This window comes from Myotis yumanensis, unplaced genomic scaffold, assembly GCF_028538775.1.
Source record: "Myotis yumanensis isolate MYYU_CA2020_CCGP unplaced genomic scaffold, mMyoYum1.0.hap1 SCAF_13, whole genome shotgun sequence".
In the NCBI taxonomy this organism is placed as follows: domain Eukaryota; kingdom Metazoa; phylum Chordata; class Mammalia; order Chiroptera; family Vespertilionidae; genus Myotis; species Myotis yumanensis.
Window position 1 is genome coordinate 59,417,290 of NW_027223764.1, and position 24,942 is coordinate 59,442,231.

Genomic DNA, 24,942 nt, shown 5'->3' on the forward strand with positions numbered 1-24,942 from the left:
ATGTTTGGTCCCGTTTTCCAGATGGTAAAACTGAGGGTAGGATAAGCTATTTAATTAAACTAAGGTCATGGAGCCAGAAGGTTATAAAAGCTGAAGGCTCTGGGACTTCAAGTTCCATTGCCTCTTAGAAAGGAATACAAACTGAAATGCTGAGGCTAAGCTAGTATCTGCAAACTTCCACAGAGAACAACAGATAGTGTCTAAGAATATGGTAAGGTGGAATCAGTTTGGATATTAAAACATATGAATTCATATATGTAAATACCTATTTCATGCCTCAAAGTAGACAGTTCTGTAGACATTTTCTAGGTCTTTTGATATCTTTGTTTTTGAGGAAATTGGGAGTTTGAAAAAAAAAGAAAAAAAAAAAAAGAAAGGCAATCAAATTAATTACCTCAGCTTCCACTTAAACTAGGAATAGAAGAGAAAATGAAATCCAAAATAAGTAAGAGAAAAATAAATAATATAGTTAAGAGTGGAAAATAAAGAAATAGAAAATAGAAAAACAACAGAGAAAATAAATAGTACTAAAAGTTGGTTCTTTGTGAAGATAAAATTGATAAACCTCTACAGAATGATTAGGAAAGAAAAAGAGAGACACAAATTATCAACATCAGGCATGAGAGAAGTGACATCACTACAGATTGTACAGACATTGAAAGACTAAGAAGAGAATAGTGTGAAAAACTTTATGCCAACAAATTTGACAAGCAAGCTGAAATGGACAAATTCCTTGAACGGCACAAACTACTGAAGCACGCTGGAGAAGCAGAGAACTGGATAGCCCTGTATCTATTAAAGAAATGACATTTGTTGTTAAAAACCCCTGGGGAAGGCAACTCTAGATCAAAATCACCTTACTACTCAATTCTGTCATATATTTAGGGAAGAAATATTATCAACTAGAACCCCGGTGAATGAAATTCGTGGATAGGTAGGGCCCCAGGCCTGGCCAGTGATCAGGGCCAATCAGGGCCTTCTGGCTGCTGCCCGGGGCCTTCCTTGGTTCTGCACCATCCCCTGGTGGTCAGCGCACGTCATCGAACTCCCGGTCTCCTGGTTGAACTCACGAGGGGACAGTTTGCATATTAGGCTTTTATATGTATAGATTTTGCACAAAGTCTTCCAGAAAATTGCAGAAAAATGAATATTTCCTGGCTTATTCTGAGACCAGTATTATCCTGATATTAAAACTGACAAATATGTTATAAGAAAACTAACCCAATATCCTTTATAAACACAGACACATAAAAAACCTCAACAAAATATTATCAGCATATAAAAGGATACTTCATTATGACCAAGTAGGGCTTAGCCCAGTGATGTATGGTTGGTTTAGCATTCAAAATCCAGTTGATCTAACTCACCATGACTATGGATGGAAAGAAAGAAAAACCATAGGATTATGTTGCAGAAAAAAAACACTTGACAGAACCCAACACCCAGTTCTGTTAAAACTCTCAGCAAAGTAGGATACAAAGGAACCTTCTTGAACTTATGAAGAGTATTTGTGAACAGCCTACAGCTAACCTCATGCTCAGTGGTGAAGGACTGAACGCTTTCCCGTGAGAGCAAAATAGATAGGGATGTTCACTCTCCCTACATCTATTGACGTCATACCTGAGGTCTTCTTAGCTAGCACATTTAGACAAGAGAAAGAAATAAAAGCCATCAAGATGGAAAAGAAAAGAAGAAAACTTTTTATTTACTGATGACATGATCATCTACATGCAAAATTCAATGGAATCTATAAGAAAGCTACTAGAATATTAAATTAGCATGTTAACTTAGCAACATTGTAATATAAAAAGTCACTATAAAAACCCATTGTATTTATATAATATAACAGCAATGGACAAAAAATTAAAAATTCTATTGACAATAGTATAAAACTGTGAAATACTTAGGGATCAATCTGACAAAAATCAACAAGGTCTGTGTACTGAAAACTATAAAACGTTGCTGCAGAAACCAAAGAAGATCTAAATAAATGGAGACATGTCTGTGTTCATTGACTGGAGGACTCATGGCTATTAAATATCAGTTCTCAAGTTAATCTATAGATGGAATGCAATGTCAACAGAAATCCCAGCATAATTTTTTGGAAGTGGTTGGAAATTACATGCTGATTTTAAAATTCATATGGAAATGCAAAGTTCCTAGAATAGCCAAAACCATTTTGAAAAGGAAGAATAAACTTAGAGGACAAACTATATGACTTCAAAACATTCAAAAGCTACTATAATCAATACTGTTTTTGGTGTAAACATAGACAAATAGACCACTGCAGCAGTTAGAGAACCCAAAATAGACCCCCACATGTATGGAAGATTGATTTTCAACAGTGATACAAAGGCAACTCACTGGAAAAGGAATAGTCTTTTCAACAGATAGTGTTTGACCAAGTAAGTAAGTGCTAAGAAATGAACTTCAATCTGTACTTTGCACTATATATAAAAAAATAAGTAAAAGATGGACCATCCTATCCAATAAAGAGGGAATATGCTAATTGACTGCCCCGCCCTCAAAGATGGCGGCACCCACAGCCACAAGATGGCGGCGCCCAGTCCCCTCAAACCTGCTGGGGCGGCAGCCGTGCGGCATGGCCGGGCCCACCCCCAGACGGGTCCCGCTACTCCATGTGCCTGCCTCCAGAGTCCCTCAGTCCCCTCAGTCCCCCAGCTTCCCTGCCACCTGAGGCTCAGGTAACCAGGACCAACCGAGGCCTGTGCTGCTGGCAGTGGCAGCAGCAGAGGTGTGATGGGACATTGCTTTCCCCTGATCGCCGGGTCTCCTCCCGCCCCTGAGGGCTCCTGGATGGTGAGAGGGGGCAGGCCGGGCTGAAGGACCCCCCTCCAGTGCATGAATTTTCATGCACCAGGCCTCTAGTAGATGTATGAAAAACCTAAAACTATAAAACTATAGGTTTAAACCTAAACTATAAAACTTGAGGTTAGGCAAAGATTTCTTAGATATAACACCAATAGCACAGTCCACTAAAGAAATGAATTGATAAAGTGGATTTTATTAAAATTTAGAATTCTTGAAGAATTAACTCTTTAAGATCTCTTTAAATTAAGCTCTTTGAAAGATACTGTGAAGAGAATAAAAATATAAGTCACAGACTAGGAGGAAATATTTACAAATCCCATATCTGACATAGGAATCACATACAGAATGTAAAGAGCCCTTGAAACTCAATAATAAACAACACAATTAAAAATGGGCAAACTATTTGAATAGACTCATCAGTGAAGAAGATATATGGGTGGCAAATAGGCACATGGAAAGATGCTTATTAATGATTAGGGAAATGCCAATTAAAGCCATAATGAGAAGCTTCTGTATTCCTATCTGAATGGTTAAATTAAGGGATTGAGGATGTTAGACCTTAGGAGGTTTCGAAACGACTGGTGCTCTTGCACACTGCTGGTGGGAACGTGACATGGCACAACCATTTTGGGGAACAGTTTGGTAGTTTCTTAAACAGTTAAACACACTGTGATATTAACCACACTAGCGCTCGGTACTTATGCAGGAGAAATGGAGGCGCATGTCCCCACAGAGGGATCCCATAGCAGTGCAGTGTGTAATAGCCCCACACGGAAGACAGTGGGATGCCCGTCACAGTGGCGGGTCGACAGCGTGGACGCATTCCAAAATGATGAGGCTGAGTGAGAGAAGACAGACAGGGAAGAGTCCACGCCATACGGTTACCTTTATGTGAGACTCTGGCGCAGACGGATCACGGTGGTGACCAGCAGCTCAGTGGTTGCCTGGGGAGGTGTTTGTGGCGGGGCCATAAAGGGCACCAGGAAACTTGGGGAGGGGGATCATGAATGTGCTCGCCGCCCTGATCGTGTGGTGATGTGGTGGCACATACATTAAAAACGTATTAAATTGAGCACTGTAATATTTGCAGTTTATTGCATGTCAACTGTATCTCAGTTAATCTGTTAAACCATTCCACTGCCTTCCCAGACCCATGTTCCACAGGCCTGAGTGCATGCAAACAACCGCAGGTTCCGCACGTCTCCAAAGGCGTGTTAGAGCAAGAGGCAGCTGTGTGACATCGCGTGAGTGAGTCTCGCTGGCTTGCCGGGATCTGTCTCCCACGGAGAGAAAGGGTGGCACAGTCAGGACTATATCAGCCCCGCCCCCCACCAGGACAGTGAGCGATCTCAGCTAATAGTCCTTGAAATGCACGACCACAGAGCTAAGTGAATCGAGATCTTCTCCAAGCCGACATCACGGGTCTTCATCTCAATGTCATACATCTCCTCCTTTATCGGCTGTCTGCATTAGGTTGATTGGTCAGCCTCGGGCCTGCTCAGAAGCCATCGGGGGCAGATCAGGGTGTGGAGACTGATCCGATGGCGTCAGACAGCTCGGGGATTAGCATGCCCGACACCGGGCTGCCTCGCGGGGCCGCCTTGGCCAGCCCACTGTGGAGCAGTGTGTTCCTTCCCACAGAGAAATTCATTAGTGGAGATCAGTGGCGAGCAGTGCGGAGGCCCCGCCCCCACCCCACTGCTGCCCGGCATCTCTGTGGCCTGAGGCAGAGGTACCTGTGGTTTGCTGCCTGCTCTCCAGGGCCCGTGGGCAGGCTCCTCAGGGCAGGGCAGACCCTGGAATTCTGCAGGCCCCGTGGTGTCGCCCCGTGGGGAGGGCTGAGCACTCAGCGCTGGGCTCGCTGCTTTGTGCGGACTGGCGTGGAGCTGGCACCAAGGGCTGGTTCTGGTGGCGGTGGTGCGGCCGAGCTGGCAGGTCAGGCTGTTAAAGAAGTCCACCTCTTTTCTGCGGTTTGTTCCATGCCAATTTGCAGTCCACTGGGAGCAAGGCCATAGCAGCTGCTAAGTACTGAAGCACAAAATAGTAAATCTATTTATTCATCCAACAAGGCATTAATAATACTTGTTATTACTTAATGCACAGAATACACCACTTCCTTTCATCCAGAGGCTCTCTTCTGAGGTTCATAGACTCCAAAAGCTCCTTGAAAGTGTGTGGAAAAGTGCGTGTGCCTGTGTGCATGTGCGTGTGTGTATGTGTGTGTATGCATTATGTGTATGCATGTATGTGTGCACACGTGTGCATGTGTGTATACATGTTTCTACTTTTTTTTTCTGGGAAAAGTCCATAGTTTTCACCAGATACTTAAAATGTTCACGCCCTAAGGAAGATGGTCCATGACTGTAGGTCGCCAGCACCCCTCACGTCCCCGGCGCGGGCCGGCCCCCACGGCCCTTCCCTGTGTCACTGAGGCAGCCCACCCTTCTCACAACTGTGTGCGGAACTGTTGCCGTGCACTCTGGGACGGAGTCTGGCTTCTGAGTGTCAGGGCCCAGCACGAAGTCTGCAGGCGTGAGGACGGGTCTCTGTCTGCCACAGGATGTCAGGTCCGGGGCCAGGGCTTCGGTGGCAGCTGGACAAGGGACCGTTCAGCTCTCCCTCCCCCACAGCTTGTGGCACACCAGCCTCTGGGGCTCTATAGTTGCATCGCTAATGCCACCCTCTCCCTCCGCTCCCCACCACCAGGCAGCCTGGGCTGAGAGTCGTGCCACGTGCAGAGAGCTGGGAGCTCAGGGCCGCGTCTCCTGCCACCCGGGCACATTTCCAAGAGCTGCAGGGCAGATGCCCGTGGCTGTGAGTCCGCGGCTTTTTGGTGGCGTTGGTGAGGATGACCTCGATGCACCAGGGTTTCCATGCCTCCAATCAGGCAGCCCAGTCAGCCTTGCCTGGAAGGCCCTCAGGCGTCGGGTCGCAGTCCAGGCATGTCTCCTGTGTGGTCACAACCAGGGAGCATGGATGCCTGCTGCCCAGGGTCTCAGGGAGTTTTCTTTAGAACAAACTGCTCACTTGAGACATGTTGAGGGCATTTTTTTGTTTTGACAAGACACTGTGCTGCTGGCCCCAGTGCTCGGAGACCCTGGTTCCCCCCATTCCGCTACAGGTCAACGAAGGCTGGTCAGGAGCCCACTGGGCACCAAGTCTGAGCTGTTAAAGTTGTCCAGCATCCCAGAGAGGACTCCACCTACTGGCCCAGGTCCTCAGTGATACCACGGACCCTCCAGGTGGTTTATCGTGCGCGTGCCAGGTCCCTGCCCCGGCTGGTGGCCTCTCTGGTCTGGCCCTGTTCGCCCGGCTTCATCTCAGGAGGTGCTGCAGGGCCTTGGGAGCCCCTGTTGCTCTGTGTCCCGCCTCAGAGGACTGTCCTGGCCCCGGTGCAGGGCTGACCAATGCCCGTCCTGCCCGCAGCGCCCTTGGACGGGCCCGCAGAGCGTGGGGAGGCTTGGGAGTGAATGCTGCACCTGGGCTCAAGCCCTGAGGGTCCCTGGGGCCCAGGCCTTTGCTCGGCCCAGCTTGGAGCAGGGAGCACCTGGGGCGGCCCCTCTGGCCCCTCAAGTGGTCCTTGCCCTTGACCACAGAAAATTTACTGAGGCCTCCCTGGTCATGACACTGATTTTGGGGGTGGGGGTCTCTGGAATAGGTGGTCCCACTTAGAATTAACAGGGGGTACTGGAAAGGAATCATCTGCTGGGAGGAGAGTGGGTGGGGGCTGGGGAGAGAAAACCACCTCTCAAAGTCAGAAAGGCCTGGAAGTCTCGCCGCGGTGCCTGGGCTCGGAGAGTGGACCTGGGCTGCTGGATGTGGAGGGCCCAGCTCACTGTGCAGAACACAGTTCCGAGGAGCGAGCACGTGGTCACGGGGCGGCGTGTGGGAGCATGGCCTGTCCTCTGGGGCAGACAGACACACCCTCTCTGGGCCAAGCAGCAGCGATGGCCATGGGCACGGTTCTGGGCAGGGATGGGAACAGCCCGATGACCTCACCAAGGCCCTGTGCTAATTTGCCAACAATCAGGCCAATTTGCTTTTAAAGCAAAATCACCGAGTAGCCAGTTTTCTGAAAGCTTGAAGGTATTTTCCACGTTTTGCTGTCACCCCACCTGCCTGTGCCCCTGTGGCCCCCTCAGGCCCAGCCTCCTCCCTCACTGCAGTTTTCCAGGCAGTGCGGGCAGGGGAGGGGCGGACGGACACCCCGGAGAACCAGACCACGCACCTGGTGTGCCCGGGAGACCGTGAACCTGAGAGGGGTCTGCTGAGTTGGCCGCTAGGAGACCTGGCCACTGGATGGCCTGCCACTGCGGCACTGACTTTGGGGTCTGGTTTTGGTTGAGTTGCCCTGGTTTCTGAAGTGAAATGTCAGCTCAGAGGTTTGCAGGGAGCCAGGGGCCTCTCCCCCCGAACCCGTACCTCAGCCACTGTAGCCCCTCGGCCGAGGCTCAGTCTCCGCTCGCAGCGAGGGTAGCAAGCACGCTCCTGACCACGGGAGCAGGCTTCTGTCTGCCTCTTTGTCTCACATGCACATGCACATGCACATGCACATGCACAGACACACACGTGCACACACATTCAGACACACATGTGCACACACATGTACACCCCCCCCCCCCCCCCACACACACACTGGTCTCTCTGTCTGACTCATGCACACACACACTCTGCCTGGGGCCCAGAGGAGAAGTAGGTGGGATGTGCAGGTTCCCAAGAGCACAGCCGCAATGGCGAGGGGCAGGCCCCGTGCCGGGGTTGGTCTAAATAACCTTCCTACCGAGGGTGAAGCCGTGAGTTCCCGGGCAGGCGCAGCTGCGCCTTGTCCCTGGGGACGTGCTCACCTGCCTGCAGGATGGAGGCCCTGCGTGCTGCTGGCCCTCGCGGCTGTGGGGCGAATGTCAGACAGGGATGCAATGGCACGTGCTCTGGGCCTGGACTTCTGCCCGACGCAGTGTCTGAACCCACTGCCTCTCCCCCAGATTGGGTCCCTCTGTCTGGTGGCACTGTCCCCTGAGTGGCAGTCCTCCTCTTTCTCACAGCTCAGAGCCTCCTGAGCCCGCTTTGCCCTTCCCATCCCTCCGCTGCAGGCCCTCTTCACTGCTCACCTGGCCACCATCGCAGCCTGCCCCCCTTTCCTCCACCCGGTTGAGCGGCCTTAGCATATCATGCTTTGATTGGTTGAACGGACAGCCAGGTGACCGGACACTTAGCATATTAAGCTTTTATTATATAGGATATCTATATCTATCTTTGACTTAGGATGAGGTTCTGTCCCAATAAACCCATTATAAGTTGAAAATATTAAGTTGAAAATGAATTTCATGCACCTAACCTGCTAAGCATCGCAGCTTAGTCGAGCCCATCGTATGTGCTCGGAACACTCACCATAGCCAGCAGCTGGGAGAAACATCGCCCACAAAGCCCGTTCTGTGACAGTGTCGGATAGCTCCTCTGACTGGTTATGCATGTCGCTCTGCACCATCACGAAGTTAAAAAGTCTTCAAACCCTCCTGAGGGCGGCTGGTCTTTACTCATATCTGCGTCGATGCAGACCCCCACCCCATGCACCACTCCCATGCCCACTGCAGGCAACTGCTCATCTCACAAAGCTCCGTGGAACACGGGAGCTGCCTAGTGCATAGACACCTAAAACAGCTGCTGTGTGAGGGACTTTATTAGGACCCTGATTTGAAAAACTGTGAAAAAAACATTGAGAGACCCTTGCAAAGTTTGACTACTGACTGGATATTGGAACTTATTAGGGATGGTTCAATTTTTAGGCATAGTTATGGTATTGTGTTTATCTGTAGTGTACACAATCTATAATAATAAAAGCATAATATGCTAATTAGACCGGACATCCTTCTGGATGTCTTTCCTGAAGGGAGGGAGGGATCCAGGCAGCCGTGGCTGCAAAGGCCTACTCTTGCATGAATTTCGTGCATTGGGCCTCTAGTAAAAAATGAAATAAAATAAAACCTTGTCTTTTAGAGATACAACTGAAATGTTGACATAGGAAAGATATGATGTTGGAGATTTCTCAAAATAACTTCAAAGTAATTTGGGGGGTATGGTATTGGTGACGAGAGTTGAGACTAAGTGATGGGTACATGGGGGTTCACTTCACTTTTTTGAATGTTTGAAATTTTCCATAATAAAAAGAAAAATAAAATAAGATATTAGCAATTTTCTCTAGTTGTGCAAGTGTTAGTGTTTGTTCCTCACTTTAGGTTTTATGCCTGAACTGCTCTGGAATCTCAGGTGCTGTCATCACCTGTGGCTGGAGAGCAGCAGACAGCAGGATGGAGGATAGGAGCAAATACTACTGTCGGTTGTGTTTTCTGGGTACTTCGTAAAATGACATGCGCAGAACACAGTCATATGTGTTTTTTACTGGAAGATTCTTCCTACGAGGGATCAGGTAGGCCAGGGCTGCAGGAGGTGGGAGGTGCGTGGGGGCGTGCGGGTTCACCGGCAGACGGCCTGGCTCCGCACAGTCCTCTTATGACCGTGGGTAGTGACTCCCCATCTGCGAGATGAGGATCAGGAGGCCACTGCTGCGTGCCCGTGCAGTGGAATGTGACCCTCACAAAAAGGAGCGCAGCACTGAGAGCGGCTGCAGGTGGAGGAGGCCTGTGGGCCTCGAGCACAGTGAGGAAGGCGGCCATTAGAGGCCACATCCTGTGGGTCATCCGTGTGAAATGTCCAGACAGCAGACCCGTCGAGACAGCAGTGGTTGCCCGGGCCTGGGGTGGTTGGTGAGGGTCAGGCGTATCAGTCTGTTGGGGCTGCTGTAACCACACATCACCCACTGGGTGGCCTTGTAAACAGCGAGCATTCACTTGCCGCAGTGGAGGCTGGGAAGCCCAGGGCCGGGGCCAGCAGGTGCGGGTCTGGTGAGAGCCTTCCTCGTTTGTGGACTGCCCGCCCCCGGCTGCATCTCCCGTAGCAGGAGGGGCACGGGCTCTGCGGGGCCTCTTTTACAAGAGCCCCATCTCATTATGAGGGCTCCACCCTCACGAACTAAGCATCTCCCAATACCAACACATCCGAATTCCAGCCTATGAATTCCGGGCGACACGGGCTTCTGGACCGTAGCCTGGCGTGGCTCCGTGGACAGGCAGGCTCTTGGTGATGGGGCGAGGGGGTGCTCTAAGCTGGATTGTAGTAATGGCTCTGCAGCTGTGGACATATTAAAGCCACTGAATTGTACACTTAAATGGACGAATTTGTGGCATGTAAATTATACCTCAATAAAGCTGTTTGACAAAACCCACGGCTGTCATCGAGTTAGCTAAGGATGAAGTGAAACGCCGTGGTGAGTGTGTGGAGAGGGCCTGGCGTGCCGCGCAGGCCTGTAATCTGGGGCTTTGCTGGCATCGCTGGGGGCTCCCTCCAGCATCTGCTGTCTGTGAGGTGCCTTGCAGCGGGCAGTCAGTGGCTGGTAAATGACCATTTCAAAGCTTTAATGACCACACACTGGGCTGGAATCTAAAGTCTCTAAAGTAGGTTATTTATATTTCTTTACATTTTTGGTCTTTAACAACATCTCTTTAAAGAAGCTTGGATACTTTGGACGGTCTGCAAAGTGGCATGTTCCGCGTGGTTCCTCCCACCCGCATCTCACACCTCGCTCCTGAGCCGTCCTCTTCGAATACCCACATTTCTCAGGTCGTGGAAATGGTTGAATCTTGGTACAATGTCAACCTTTAGATTCTCACTTCCATTAACAGATTTAAAGCTAATGAGAAGCTAATCTAATTGACTCATCATCTCCTAATTGATCTCTCTTCCCTTAATAATCCCTTAATTAACTAAATTGTTGTGAGAGAGACAAAGAGACCAGACCCACAGAAGTGACAGAGAACCGGCCTTGAGGTGGGACTTGCTGTCCCTCACGTTCCACACATGCAGGCGCCTCCCTGGCACCAGGCAGACCGTGTCTGCTGCCCGCTGCCCGCTGCCCGCTGCCCTCCCCACTGGCTCCTGGAGCAGGTGGCGAGGGAGAGAATCCCTTCACTTCACCCTGCGGCTGTCCTGCCAGGGCCTGAGCGTCTCCCCGGCGTGGGCGCACGCCGGGACCAGCGGGGCTGGAAAGGCTGCCGCTCGCCTGCCCTGGTTCCGCTGTGGCTGTGCAGGTAGAGTGCTCAGAAGTGTGGGAGGACAGTCCAGAAGCCCAGCCTGGATGCTGCTTGGAAACGTGGGAGGAATTTTGAGTCCCTCTGACTTGCCCAGCTCAGCAGGCCTGGCCAGCGCCTGTGGCATTCTCTGAGATCTCTCTGGGGTCCTCTCCTGTCCACACCTCCAACACAGGAGGCACATTTGGGGCCCGGGTGTGTGCTCCCACGAGCTGGCTCCTTCCCTTCGTGCTCAGTGATGCCCCTTTGGTGACATGAAGCCGACCGTGGTGGGAATGTCTACACCGAGCAGGGAGGGTTATAGTTATTTTTAACTCTTTGCCAGCACACACTGCCCCTGGGCTGCAGGGCGGCTCATTCTTCCTCTGTCCACGCCAGTGTCCCTGCAGGACTGGGTACGGAGCTCTCAGAACAACTTTTCCAGAGGCCACTTGCAGCCCTTTTGGTCTGCTGTGACCGAACCCATGGGCCCGACTGAAGTCCTCGCGGCCCCAGAGCCACCTCTCACGTCAGAGCCCACGCCCTGCAGCCCCCCTGCAGCCCTGCTGCGTGTCCCCATGTAGGAGGCGTGTTAGGGTGCGTGAGGGGCCAACTGGAGCTGTGGGCTGGTGCTCCCCCTCTAGCATGACCCCCTTTCCTATGGGCCTGTGGGTTCTGAGCGGTGCTGCCTTCCAGGTGCCCCCTGTCCAAAGGGGTGGGTGGAGGCAGGTTTTGTGGAGGGAGGTGCTCCATGAGCCCACGGGTGTGTTTGGAGCCGAGACTGCATGTCTGTGTGTTGGTTGCGCTCACCCTGGGCCTCCTGGGCTTTGCTGGGGCTGCTCGGGTGTGAGCTCGAGGAGGGGCAGCTGCAGGGGCCCGGCTGGCGCTGACCTGGCGCCTCCCACATGGCAGGCAGGGTCTGCTGCCTCACAGGTGTGTGAACGGCAGGTGTGTTGGGTGCTGCTGGTTATCTTGAGACTAGAGGTGAGGTATCCCAGTCCCCGAGGGGCTCCAGGCCTTGGGGGCAGGCCAGGGGACAGGCCCCGTGAGGCCGGCCCGGCGTCTGGGTGGGTGTGAGGGTGAGGAGGGCGGCGTGCTTCTCTGGCCGGCTGTCTCGCTGCCTGTGCACAGCGGCCTGCTGAGGACCTGCCACCGCACCCGCTTTTCCGAGGAGGAAGCTGAGCCCGGGTCGGTTCGGTCCGTGCCCAAGGCCACACAGCCCATAAATGCCAGGGGAAAGCTTTGACTCGGACTCGAAGCCCATGTCTTTTCTCTCCACATTGGCTGAGGCAGGGGATGGAGGTCCACCGTGTGCAGGCTGACTGCCCTGTGCTGCCTCTGAACTTCTTTGCAGACCGGCGGTCATGCAGCCCTTCTGGAGTTCTCTGAGGACTCTGAGAAAACGAGGGGCTGGGCCCCAGGCTCGGCAGAGGGTGCTGGTGCGGACGGCAGGCAGTGCTCAGGAAGCCGGTCCCCCTCCGGGGCTGCTCCGTGGGGAGATTTACTCCACGGTTAGCGGAGGCCCCCGCGCCAGGCTTAGGACGCCATGAAGGGAGCAAAGGTGCCCAGTGCAGCCCCAGGACGCAGAACTGCCTGTCTTTGTGTTGCACAGAGTGCGGGGGGCCGGGCCGCGGTGGGGGCCGCTCTGTGGCTGTCAGGGAACACACAGTGGCCGCTGAGAGCAGCCCTACGTGGCTGGGCCCCTGGATGTCCAGCTGCCACTGTGTGTGTCTGTGGCTGTAGACTCAGGTCTGCGTTCTGGCCTGCAAACGTCCTCAGGGCCTCCTGTGCCGCCAGCGTGCAGGAGGGGGTCTGCACCCCAGTCTCACTCCCTTGAGGTCCCAAGGGAGGGGCTGAGGAAGCTCAGGGTCCAGTGGATTGGAGGAAGCGGCTTCTGGGGTCCTTTGTTCCTTCATGGGCTCAATGCAGCCCCTCCTCACGCCCCCGGCAAACTCCTCCTCATGCCCCAGCGTCCAGTCCTTTCTCCGCAGCCCTCCCTGGCCCCCCCGCCCCCCGGTCAGCACGGAGCCCCGGTTCATGTAATCGAACTCTTCGGTTGTGCAACGGTCAGTTTACTGACACACTGCTCGCCGTGCAGGTGTGGCTGGGACTCCTGCAGCCGTGCCTGGAGCCCGGTGCACGCCGCACACATTGGTCCTGAGCTTGGGGTCCAGGGCTGGCTTCGCACCGGCTTGCTTTTCTGTGCTCCCTGGTGGCAGCTCTGCACGCTGGGAGTCTCCCGCGCCCGTCGGGGCCTGTCCTCCAGGCTCCTGGGCTGCTGTTCCAGGTCACTGGGCTGGAGCCTCCCCCAGATTTTGTCCTTTAAAACTCATTGATTTTTGTGCTGACTTTTACAGTACAAATGTCATCATTAGATAAAGTAATTGAAGCGGGTAATCTATTCACTGCGCTCATACAGCCTCTCCCACTGCGTGGCCCAGTGTGTCCACAAAAGCGCTACTGGGTTGTCCCTACGACAGGTCCACCTGGGCACTAGGGGCTGGGCCAGTGGGCGTGCGAGGGCCGATGGGGTAGGGCATCAGGCCCGAGACCCGCTCCTGCCACACAGCCCCTCCCACACAGCCCCTCCCACACAGCCCCTGCCACACAGCCCCTCCCACACAGCCCCTGCCACACAGCCCCTGCCACACAGCCCCTCCCACACAGCCCCTCCCGCACAGCCCCTCCCGCACAGCCCCACAGCCCCTCCCACACAGCCCCTCCCACACAGCCCCTCCCACACAGCCCCTCCCGCACAGCCCCTGCCACTCAGCCCCTCCCACTCAGCCCCTCCCACTCAGCCCCTCCCACTCAGCCCCTCCCACTCAGCCCCTCCCACACAGCCCCTCCCACTCAGCCCCTCCCACTCAGCCCCTCCCACACAGCCCCTGCCACTCAGCCCCTCCCACACAGCCCCTGCCACACAGCCCCTCCCACACAGCCCCTCCCACTCAGCCCCTCCCACTCAGCCCCTCCCACACAGCCCCTCCCACTCAGCCCCTCCCACTCAGCCCCTCCCACACAGCCCCTCCCACACAGCCCCTCCCACTCAGCCCCTGCCACACAGCCCCTCCCAATCGGCCCCTCCCACACAGCCCCTCCCACACAGCCCCTGCCACTCAGCCCCTCCCACACAGCCCCTGCCACACAGCCCCTCCCACACAGCCCCTGCCACACAGCCCCTCCCACACAGCCCCTCCCACACAGCCCCTGCCACACAGCCCCTCCCACACAGCCCCTCCCACTCAGCCCCTCCCACACAGCCCCTGCCACACAGCCCCTCCCACTCAGCCCCTCCCACACAGCCCCTCCCACTCAGCCCCTGCCACTCAGTCCCTCCCGCACAGCCCCTCCCAAACAGCGCCTTCCAAGAGGGACAGTATGTGTGGTGCAAGGGGATGGGTGAGGCTGTGCAGGCAGCCGCTCCCCAGCCAGCGTCTTGGGGCCACCCTCCATCCCTCACCCATTCAGTGGGGACAGTCACACTTCCCTAGAAAGAAGATGAAATAACAGACCATAGACGAGCGACTTCCACCGGCCAGGCCACTGTGCAGCTGGGACTCAGCAGGCATGGCTCCTCCTCCCCCTCCCCAGTGAGCCCTCCAGGTGTGGGAAGGGCCAAGTGACCAGCGAACTGCTGTAGGTAAGGTGTACAGTGGCTCCATTTCCCAGTTCCATTCCCAGTTCTGCAAGCCCATCTTCAGAAACAGGGTTTCCTGTGCATTAGGAGGGTCTTTCGGGCATCTTTTCCCCAAAAGCATGAAGGCATGGAGCTGGCTGTGTTGATGGGCAGGCAGGGGTTGGGTGGGGCTGTTTGTTCTGCTGGCACATGCAGGGCGAGCGCCCCGGGCTACGGAGAAGGGAGGCCCCCCTGGATTCTGGGGGAGAGGGGGGAGGGTGGTCTGGCGATGGCAGGAAAGGGCTTTAGCTTAGCTGCTGCTGGGCTGTTTTATAGGAAGGCCCTGATGACAGGAGAAAGCTGGGATGGAGCGCGGGGTCCACGGGCAGCCCCTGGCTGGCAGGATTTCCCTGGGACCGGGCCCTGCACATGCAGCAGCGCTGCCCGCTGCGTTGGGAAGCGCCGTGTCAGTGCCCGCCTGCCTGAGTGTGAGTTCAGGTTCTGCCGCAGCCCCAAGGTAGGGAGACTGGCAGATCAGGGCAGGCAGGAAGCTCTTGGGCTGTCCCGGGCCCAGACCACGTGTGTCTTAGGCAGGCAGCAGGCCCTCCCTCCTAATCCCAAGGACATGGCACATTTGCCCAGGGCCGTCGGGGAGCCCAGAGAGGGCAGGCCTCAAACTTACACGCTGGAGGGCGAGCCCTTGTGCTCCCTGCCCCACCCCTCACGGAGCTCTGGGAGGTCCGGTCAGCCCCGGATGGCCTGGGCCCTCTGGCTACCCCTGCCCCTTGCAGGGCAGTGAGCGCTTCTTCAGGGTTATTAGCTCCCTGGAGTGGGGAGGGGGTGTGGCTCGCAGAGTCCGAGCGAGCGAGCAAGCAAGCGAGCATAGCTTGTGCTGGACGTGATGGAATTGCAGGGCTGGTGGCCGGGAGTCTGGGTAAGTGAGGAGGGAGGAATGGAGAGCAGCCTGTGGCTCAGTGGGCCAGCGCCCCGTTTTCCCATCCTGGGTCTGTATGGGGCGGGTTGCAGCCACCCTGAGCAGCAGGGCTGGGAGCAGGGGAGCCAGCGGGCACTTAACTCTGAGCCCCAGGGGCTGCCCTGTCTCACCTTTGAGGCCGAGGCCCAGCCGGGGGCTACAGGGGACAGCCGTTCCCTGAGCACAGGCCCCAGGATGGCACCTGGCAGCCTGTGTCTTAGGGACACTGTTTGACACGTCAGCTTTGGGCCAGTGCTGAGACTCGAGGCAGCTACTGGCCACTGGGAGCCGGAGGAGAGTCAGAGGCCGAGGCTCCATGCCTGCCCACACTTGCGCCCCCGCTGATGGACCCTGGTGGCTGGATGGAGCACAGGCCAAGGGCCGTGGAGGTGGTGGGGAGGATCCCTGGCTGGTGGATCGGCTGCTCCTCCCTGCCAAGCAGAGCTCACCAGCCGCTTCCAGGGCCTTGGGAAAGCCTTCTCCTGGGCATCGCTGAGCGTGCAGGGCAGCCTCTGAGGAACTCCCAGGAGGACTCTGGGCAGTGCCCCGCCCAGCCACGGCCCAGCCCGCAACGCCCGCTGTCCTCACCCTCCCCAGAGGGCCACGCTGGGCTGGCTGAGTGCTCTCGGTTGCAGGCCACAGGCACACCGTGGGGAGGCGAGGGACCTGGGCCCCAGCAGGGACAGAGTGAATGTGGCCATGATTTTGCCCTTATCCAAGCTCTGGTCTGGGGCAGTTCCCGCGATGGCCACACCTTCTTCTCCTTCACCTCCCTGGCCTGCTGCCCAGGACTCCAGGCTTCCTCTCGATAAACGGCTAATGCCAGAACCTTCACCTGTTTAACATTTAATTTTCGTCAGAAGTATTAATCATACCCTCAAAACCCATCTGGCCCCGCCCACTGTCGTTTCCATGTTCCCTGCTCACGAGAGCAGGCCCAGCTTCAACTACGAGCCCTTCCCGTGTGACCGCCAGCCCTTTCCTCTTGTGAACAAAATGTGACAATTGGAAGCTCATAGAAAATAATACAGTTGTTTTTCTGCCTTTTCTGTTGATTTGGTTTTAGCAGGAAGAAGCTAGATGCAATTTTTGTTTGATTTTCCTCTTGGTTTCCAAGGGAATAGAGATGTTGCTGTCAGTCCCCACCCCCAGCCTCCCTGTGAGCTGGTTCCTCGTGGCTACCGCCACCTGCATACACTCCTGTTGGGCAAGTCGGCCGGCAGGTCATCCCGCCTCCTTTGCTGAGTGCCTGGCCCAGGAGCAGGCCGATGCGGCGGACAGCCCTGCAACACCTTTAGGAAGGGAATTCTGACTTCTGTGAAGAGCCCTCCCGGAGACCCGCCAGCACACAGCCCACAGGGCCCGTCTGGCCCGCCTCAGGGTGGGGACTGCTTCCTGGCTCCACGCGCGTGCTCAGGCCGTGTTCTCACTGTGAGCTGGGCTGGGCATTTCCAATGGGGATGGAAGTGCTTGGTGGCATCACCTGCCAACCACGTGCCCCAGTGCCTGGCACAGCGAGAGCTCACAAATGCTCTGACCTGCAGCTGCGTCTCCCACTCAGCTCTAGGAGTGAGTCACTCCTCTAGGTCCGACTCCCCGCCTAGGCCACCACCTGACAAGGCTCCAGAAATCCCAACATGTAAGCCCACTGGCTCCTGAGCCGCCGGGCAGCCTGGCAGTCAGAGCATGGCTGGAACTTGTTTTCCCTCCTCCCACTCTGGTGTCAGCGTGTTTCTCATGCCATCTCTCACCCTGAAGGCTCTCTGGGCCGCGGGGTTGGTGGCCAGGTGAGGGGCTTGTGGGTGGCTGTTCCTCAGCTTTCACGTACCCAGCCTGTCTGCCCTTCAGTGACAGTGAGAGGCGGGAGCTGGAACAGATGCCCAGCCTTCCTGAGAGCAGCTGGGCACACACTTCTCAACGAGCACTCGCTGGGTCTCGAGAGCGAGAGGAACTGCCACAGATGCCGAGAGGTGATGAAGCTTCGGCTCCGCCGGTAGGATGCTCTGGTTCCACAGCGTGCTGGACGGTCCTCTGCCAGCCCGGAGAGAACAGCTTCTGAGATGGGCTCCCCTAGTTTCCATTTCCTGCTCTCCCAGAGCTGCCCTGTGTGACCCCTGATCTTACAGTGAGGGTGCTCATTCCCACCCAGAAGGATTGTTTTGAGGCTAGAAGGGATAGAGCATGGTTCCTGGCACATAGTAGGCCCTCCATGCAGGCAGATGCCTTTTTTATGCTTGTAATGCGGGGGTTGCTACTGATGGCTCCTCTTTGCTCAGTGTGTGTGGAGCCGTGCTGTGGGCAGGTACTCGGGCTGGGCAGTGGAGACCACTAACAGGTTGCTGGCTCCTGGCCACATAGCCTCCAGAGCCTTTGTTGACCATGCCCCCTTGCCTTCCCCTTAACGCCAGAGGTCACATCCAGGTTCCTTCCTATTGACGTGGTTCTGTAAACTGTTGATGTCATTGTTCCTAAAGAGTTACTTGAGAGTGGCAGTGCCAGGTTTGGCCTGCAGGAGCCATGGGGCTGGGAGGAGAAGCAGAAGAGGTGAGCTACACTGAGCTGAGGTGAGCTACACTCCACGTGTTTGGGGTGGAATGTGTGCTTTGTGAAGGTATGCTTAGTGGGGAGGAAGGAAGACGCACAGTGGGCACTTCCAGGGTGACATCCTCAGCCAGGGACATCGGCAAGACTGGGCATCGTGTGTATATATGGTAGTCCTTCTTTATGGAGACCAGAGCCAACCTGACCCCATCCCCCAGCTTAGGAATTGGTGTCATGGAAATTTGAGATGAACTGTGTTTTGACCCACATGATGGTGATGATGATGATGGTAGTGATGGTGATTATGATGGTAGTGATGGTCATGACTAATGATGTTGGATGATGGTGATGATGATTATAATGATGTGGTGATGGTGGTGATTATGATGGTGGTGATGGTGGTGAGGATGGTGGTGGTGATGGTGATTATGATGATGGTGATGATGAGGGTGATGATGAGGGTGATGATGATGACGAGGGTGGTAATGGTGATGCTGCTGCTGCTGATGATGATGATGATGGTGATGGTGATGATGATGGTGGTGATGGTGGTGGTGATGATGATGGTGGTGATGGTGGTGGTGATGATGATGGTGATGATGATGGTGATGGTGATGATGGTGGTGGTGATGGTGATGGTGATGGTGATGATGATGGTGGTGGTGATGATGATGGTGATGATAATGATGGTGGTGATAAAGCCAATCCAGCTCTTATCACATGCTAGGGACTGGTTTATCTGCATTGCATGGCTTAATTCATAAGAATCCTATGACCTTTGTACTATTATTATCTCCATTTTATAAATGAAGAACAGAGGCAAGGAGAGAAGTTTGGCAGTGTGCATTGTCAAGGGGTGGAGCCGATGTTGAGCTCTGGTTGGCTTAAACACTGTGCCACACTGTCTCTCTCAAGTATGCTGAGCAGCCATGCAGAGCAAGGCAGTGCCCTGTGAGGCAGACAGGCTCTGGGTCAATGCTAACAGAAACATAACGTGAATCACGTGCACAATTTAAAACTTAAAAATAGCGCTGGCCGGTGTGGCTCAGTTGGTTGGGCATCATCCCGTGCACCAAAAGGTTGCAGGCTCAATCCCTGGTGGGGGGTGTGTGTGCAGGAGCAGCCGATGCATGTTTCGCTGCCGCATTGATGTTTCTCTCTTTCCCTCTCTTCCTTTTTCTCTCTTTAAAAATCATAAAAATATTTTTAAAAAGTAAAAAGATGTGGGGTAATTAATTTAATGTGTTTTATTTAGCCCAGTACATTTAATCCATTATTGTCATTCAGCATATTCTTTGTTTTGTGCTAAGCCTTTGGAATTCAGCATCTGTTTTGCACTTCTCATGGGAAGTGACCAGTAACAGGTTGCTGGCTCCTGGCCTCTCAGTTGGCCTCGCCATGCCCACGTGCTCAGCGGCCACATGTGGCTGTGTCTGTGCAGGATTGCCCATCCTCTGTGCTCTCCTGGCTCACAGCCTGACTGGGAGCCAGATGGCCCCATGTTTTGCTTCACATTTGCCACCAAAGCTCCTCATCTGTGTCTCCAGTCACACCTGCCCCCTGCCCCCTGGCCCATGGCTCTCCAGCACACCCTCCAATAGTTCCTGTCTTTTTCGAACCTGACGTCACCCAGGTGCTTCTTTCTGTCCAGAGCCCTTTAGGTGGCGTTGGAGCTGAGTCCCAGAGGACAGAAGAATTTGGAAGGTCAGGAGGTGGGTGCTGGGAAAGCCAATGCAGGCAGGAGGTGTGTGTGTGGGGTCACCGCCACTGCTCTCCCCGGAGTCCAGAGCAGAGGAGTCTGGTGTGGAGCATTTCTGATGACGGTCATTGTAGCTGCCACTTACTGGGCACCTGCACAATAGACCTGACATTGTTCCTTAAATTCTCCCAATAACCCCGTAATGCAAATATAACCCCCTTCTTGTTTTAATTAGTGGATTTCCTGGTAGGCCAGGGCAACTGAGGCACAGAGAGGTTAGAGTTTCTCAGTCGCTCGGTGGTCAGGGCTGTCTGACTCCCAGGCCTTTCCTAGGCCAGGGCACTCATGAGGAGGGGGACTGACTCTTCGTAGGTCCCGGGGTTCTGAGGTGTGTGCGCAGGGGTGTGGCAGAGGAAGGGGTATGGGGCTGCATTGTGTTTATCTCTGTGGATAAGTGGGGGTGTCACGAGGGGACGGGGTGGAACTTGGGAAGATGCACCCTGCTTTAGATGGGCTCCGTGGGATGACTGTCACGATTTAGGCCCTTTGGTCCATGTTGCAGGGGACAGCATCCTTTGGGGGAGCTCAGCCAGCCTGTGAGCCGGCTGGGGGTCACTGCGGGGCTGCGCTTGGTCTGCCATGATGGTTGGAAATGGGGGACCCCCTGCTCTGTTCAGGGGCCTTGCCCCTCAGATCGTTTCTCTCTTGCTGTTTCAGTTTCCCCTTTGCTTCAGTTTTTGCCCCCCAATCCTACCTGCGAGGAGGAGCCCAGCTGCTTCCCCTGCATCTGCTCCGCCAGCACCAGCCAGTCCCTGCCCGGGCCCGGGGACTCATGGCACTCACCTCCCTTACCGCCTCCTCAACCACATCCTAATGTCTCCCCGCGACGTGGCCAGGCCACAGTGCTCAGCTGGTCGACCAGACACCCATCTAGGTGTTGCTTTGAAGGTGTTCTGTAGATGGAGTTGCCTTCTACAGTTGGTTGACCTAAAGTAAAAAAGATTGCCCTCCGTAATCCAGTGGGCCCCATTCAGTCGGAACACTCTCCCCCAGGAAGGAATCTGTGCCAGTGCCCGGCCTCAGCCCCGGCCTCAGGGCGCCAGCCTGTATCTGCCCTGCAGCTGTCAGACAAGCCAGTTCGCAAATACGAGGCCTAGGCTCCTTCCTCCTTCCCCTGAGTTTCTCTGCAGCTCTGCTCCCTCCTGGTGAGAACCAAGGCTCTGTTCCCTCCTGGTGAGAACCAAGGCTCTGCTCCCTCCTGGTGAGAACCAAGGCCACTCCCTACTGGTGTGAACCAAGGCCACTCCCTCCTGGTGAGAACCAAGGCCACTCCCTACTGGTGTGAACCAAGGCTCTGCTCCCTCCTGGTGAGAACCAAGGCTCTGCTCCCTCCTGGTGAGATCCAAGGCCACTCCCTACTGGTGTGAACCAAGGCTCTGCTCCCTCCTGGTGAGAACCAAGGCTCTGCTCCCTCCTGGTGAGATCCAAGGCCACTCCCTACTGGTGTGAACCAAGGCTCTGCTCCCTCCTGGTGAGAACCAAGGCCACTCCCTCCTGGTGAGAACCAAGGCTCTGCTCCCTCCTGGTGAGAACCAAGGCTCTGCTCCCTCCTGGTGAGGACCAAGGCTCTGCTCCCTCCTGGTGAGAATCAAGGCCTCTACCTCCTGGTGAGAACCAAGGCCGCTCCCTCCTGGTGAGAACCAAGGCCGCTCCCTACTGGTGAGGACCAAGGCCACTCCCTCCTGGTGTGAACCAAGGCTCTGCTCCTTCCTGGTGAGAGCCAAGGCCTCTTCCTCCTGGTGTGAATCAAGGCTCTGCTCCCTCCTGGTGAGGACCAAGGCCTCTCCCTCCTGGTGAGAACCAAGGCCGCTCCCTCCCTGGCCGCATGTGCACACTGTGTCACTAGAGAGCTTACCCACTCCTCTCCGGTCTGTTGTGAAGTCAGGGGCTGGCTTTGTTGGCCTGACCTGGATCCTCTGCCCTCTCCTGACCCAAGTGTCGGAGCAGGGGCACTGGGGGAACCCCCTGGAGCTGCAGGGAGGTTCCCAGGAGTGGAGGGATATGTGTGGCAGGTCACAGGCTGTGCAGCTGCTGCTCGCCGCCTCCCTTCCTCCATGTCTTCAGCAAAGGCGGGTGTCCCTCATGCTCTCATGGCAATTGCTTGCGCCCTAACCTAGTTCTTGGTTTTGCTGCTAACTCAGCATTACCGTGTCTCACTTCCCGCTGGGCTGCGCCCGAGGGCCTGCTCTGCGGGCTTGTGCTGTGGCCTCTGGGCGCCGGTGCACGCGCCATTCCTCCCTTTCCCGGCTCACACATCGCTTCTCCAAATCCCACAGGTGCTTTTACATCTGCTGTTATTGTTGTTAATAACAGTGACTGCTAAGTTCGTGCCAAGCCCCTTACATGCCGTCTCATTTCATCTAGGCATTAACTCCTCCAAGGAGGTATTATGCTCATCTTAGGGCTGAGGAAATTGATGCTTAGGAAGGTCTGAAATGACTTCCCAAGGCCACATGGCCGGGGCGCTGAGCGAGATAGACTTAAAACACGGAGCAGTCTAGTCTGCGGCTCTCCTCAGCGCAGCCGCTGCCTCTCGTGTCACCTGAGCCCTCAGGTAACCCTGGTGCGTGCCCACTGCATGCCAGGTGCAGCCTGGGCCCCGGGGCACTGGGAGAGGGGCGCGAGGATGATCAGTGAAGGCATGGTTTCCGGAGGTGAGAAGCCTTAGGAAGAAGAGGGGCAGGGGTGTGGCTGGCGGTCACAGGTGGGGGGAGGGGCCACCTGGCAGCCCAGGGAAGCTTCCTCTGAGGAAGTGACATTTGATAACGTGAGGCCTGAAGGAGGCAGTAAGATTAAACTGGGAAGAGCTTCTCAGCAGAGGGAACAGCAGATGTGAACCCCGAGGTGGCAGTGAGTGCGGCTGCGAGGCTGGAGGTGAGGAGGAGGGGGAGGGAGAAGCTGGTCAGAGAACAGGCCGGGCTCTGTGCGGAGGTGCCTCTGAGGCCCTGGGGGAGGAGCTGGGGTTTGATTCTAAGCATGTCAGGAGGCCACTGGTGGGTTTTTAAGCAGGACAGAGACCTGACTGCTTCACCCATAGAAAAGCCAGTGTCTGTGCTGTGTGGTGGGCGGCCTGCAGGGGCAGCAGTGGGGGCAGGGAGGCCAGGCGGTGGGAGAAGGCTGTGGTGGCCCATGGAGGCAGCAGTGGTCATGGGGACGAGAGGCTGGGTTTGAAGTATGTTGTGGATCAGAGGTGAAGAGCGAGGGATGGGAGGTCTCCAGGGAGACTCCCAGGCTCTGGCCTGAGCAGCTGGAGGGGGTGACGTGGTTGGCTGGGACAGGGATGGAGAATGGAGACTTCTGTTTGGCCTGCTTTAGTTTAAAATGCCTACGTCCCAGTGGGCAGATATGGAAACCCTGGCAGTCCAGGGTGGCGGTTGGAGCCAGGTGTGGATGGTATTTGAAGCCACCGGACTGAAGGAGCTCATCTAGAGGAGAGAGGGGCTGGTGAGGACCTGGGGGAGAAGGGGTGCTGCCTCCTAAATCCCTGCCCAGTGGAGGCCCGGCAGCCCCGCCCCGAGGCTGCAGGTGTGGCGGTAGCGCCAGGGCCTGAGAGCCCTCTGCCTGTCCCTCCGGTGCCATGCTGTTCGGCCTCTGTAGGGCTTGGTAGGCTCGCGCGTGCATGGTCTTCTCTGGGCCCTGACCTCCTGGCTTCCAGGAGGCGTGTGCAGTGCCACGCTCTGCCTCGATTCAGGAGGGTCTTCCTGGACCCGAGCTTCCCTGCAGAGCTGATGGCCCTCCTCTTCAGGAGGCTGGTCGCCCTTGGACACCCGCACATCCTGTTCCCTCGGTGTGCCTTGGCCTCCCTCCTCCCCGCCTGCGGCTGTCCTTGAGGGACACACAGCGCAGTTGTGGTGTCCTCCCTCTGGCACGGCCGCCCTCTCCCACAGGAGGCCCCAGGACCGCACCCTGTCCCTCCTTGTCCTGATGCAGAGTCCAGGGAAGGGCGGGGGAGGGGGAGAGGGAGCTCCACCAGCGCTTTGACCTGCAGCTGCCCCGGCCCCAGGCCAACCGACAGACACTGGGTCTGCTTCTCCTCTGGTGACAGGGCTGTGACGAGCTGCAGATATTTGATTCCTAATGACGTTTGATTGCTACTCTAGAATGGCAGGACTAACTCCAAATGCTTTCCGGGTACTCATGTCCTTCTAAACTAAAGATCTCTGGTCGCCATGGAAACGTTGGCACAGAATTAGAACCTGCATCTTCAGCTGCCCTTGTGAAGTTAGTGGGAGAGGCAGCTCTGGGCTGTGAGAGCCCATTTGGTGCCCCGGGCGGAGGCTGCTTGGCTGTTGCCAGGAGAATGGCAGGCCCGCCGCTGCCCCCGCCCCCGCCCTCACCCGGTGAGCACGGGGACACAGGCGCGGAGCGGCTGGGGCATCTCAGTCCGGCCACCGTAGGGCAGTCCTCAGTCCTCAGTGGACTGTGCAGTCCATAGTGCTGGCCTGGAAGGGGGGCACTGGGCAGAGTGTGGATTTATTTGTTGATTCTGCGTTTTCTTGGCGGGAAGGGAGCTAGTAATAACGAGGGGCTTCTGTGTGGCAGACGTGTCCCCATAAAGCAGAGGCTAACTAAGGGCAGGGGCATTGGGGTTGTGGCCGTAGCACTTACCTTTCTTCAGTCTCAGTTTAGCCATCTGTAAAATGGGACTACTTATAGAACTGCCCCTGGCATTGCTGGAGCAAGTGGGTGAGATGGGGAGAGCACACAGCTGCGCACAGTGGCTGGCACACTGCCAGGACCTTCTCCAAGTCACTGCTCCTGGAGGGGCCCCACCCCCGTGCAGGCTCCGCCCCCGTGCAGGCTCTGCCTGGATTCAGGAGGGTCTTCCTGGACGCGAGCCTCCCTGCACAGAGAGCTGCTTTGCATTAGTTACTTCACACATCTTCGCCGAGCTACCCCTCGGTGCCAGGCTTTGTGCTTGGAGCTCAGGATGTGCAGCGGTGAGTAAGGCACTCAGGATCCTGGGCCTCTGGCCAGACGCACCGTGGCTGCTGGGAGGGAGCCCCTAGGCGGTGAGGCCAGCCCAGAGTCAGCCAGGAGTCAGGGCCCTGCAGGTCAGGTGTGGACCGTGGGCCGTGGCTCCATGTCCCATGCGTTC

General features: G+C 55.7%; 1 protein-coding gene across 2 annotated transcripts in view; it reads left to right on the forward strand.

Moving 5' to 3' along the window:
- GRID1 (glutamate ionotropic receptor delta type subunit 1) overlaps nucleotides 1-24,942 on the forward strand; it is a 629,487-nt gene that overhangs the window by 193,581 nt on the left and 410,964 nt on the right. The window lies entirely within an intron of this gene.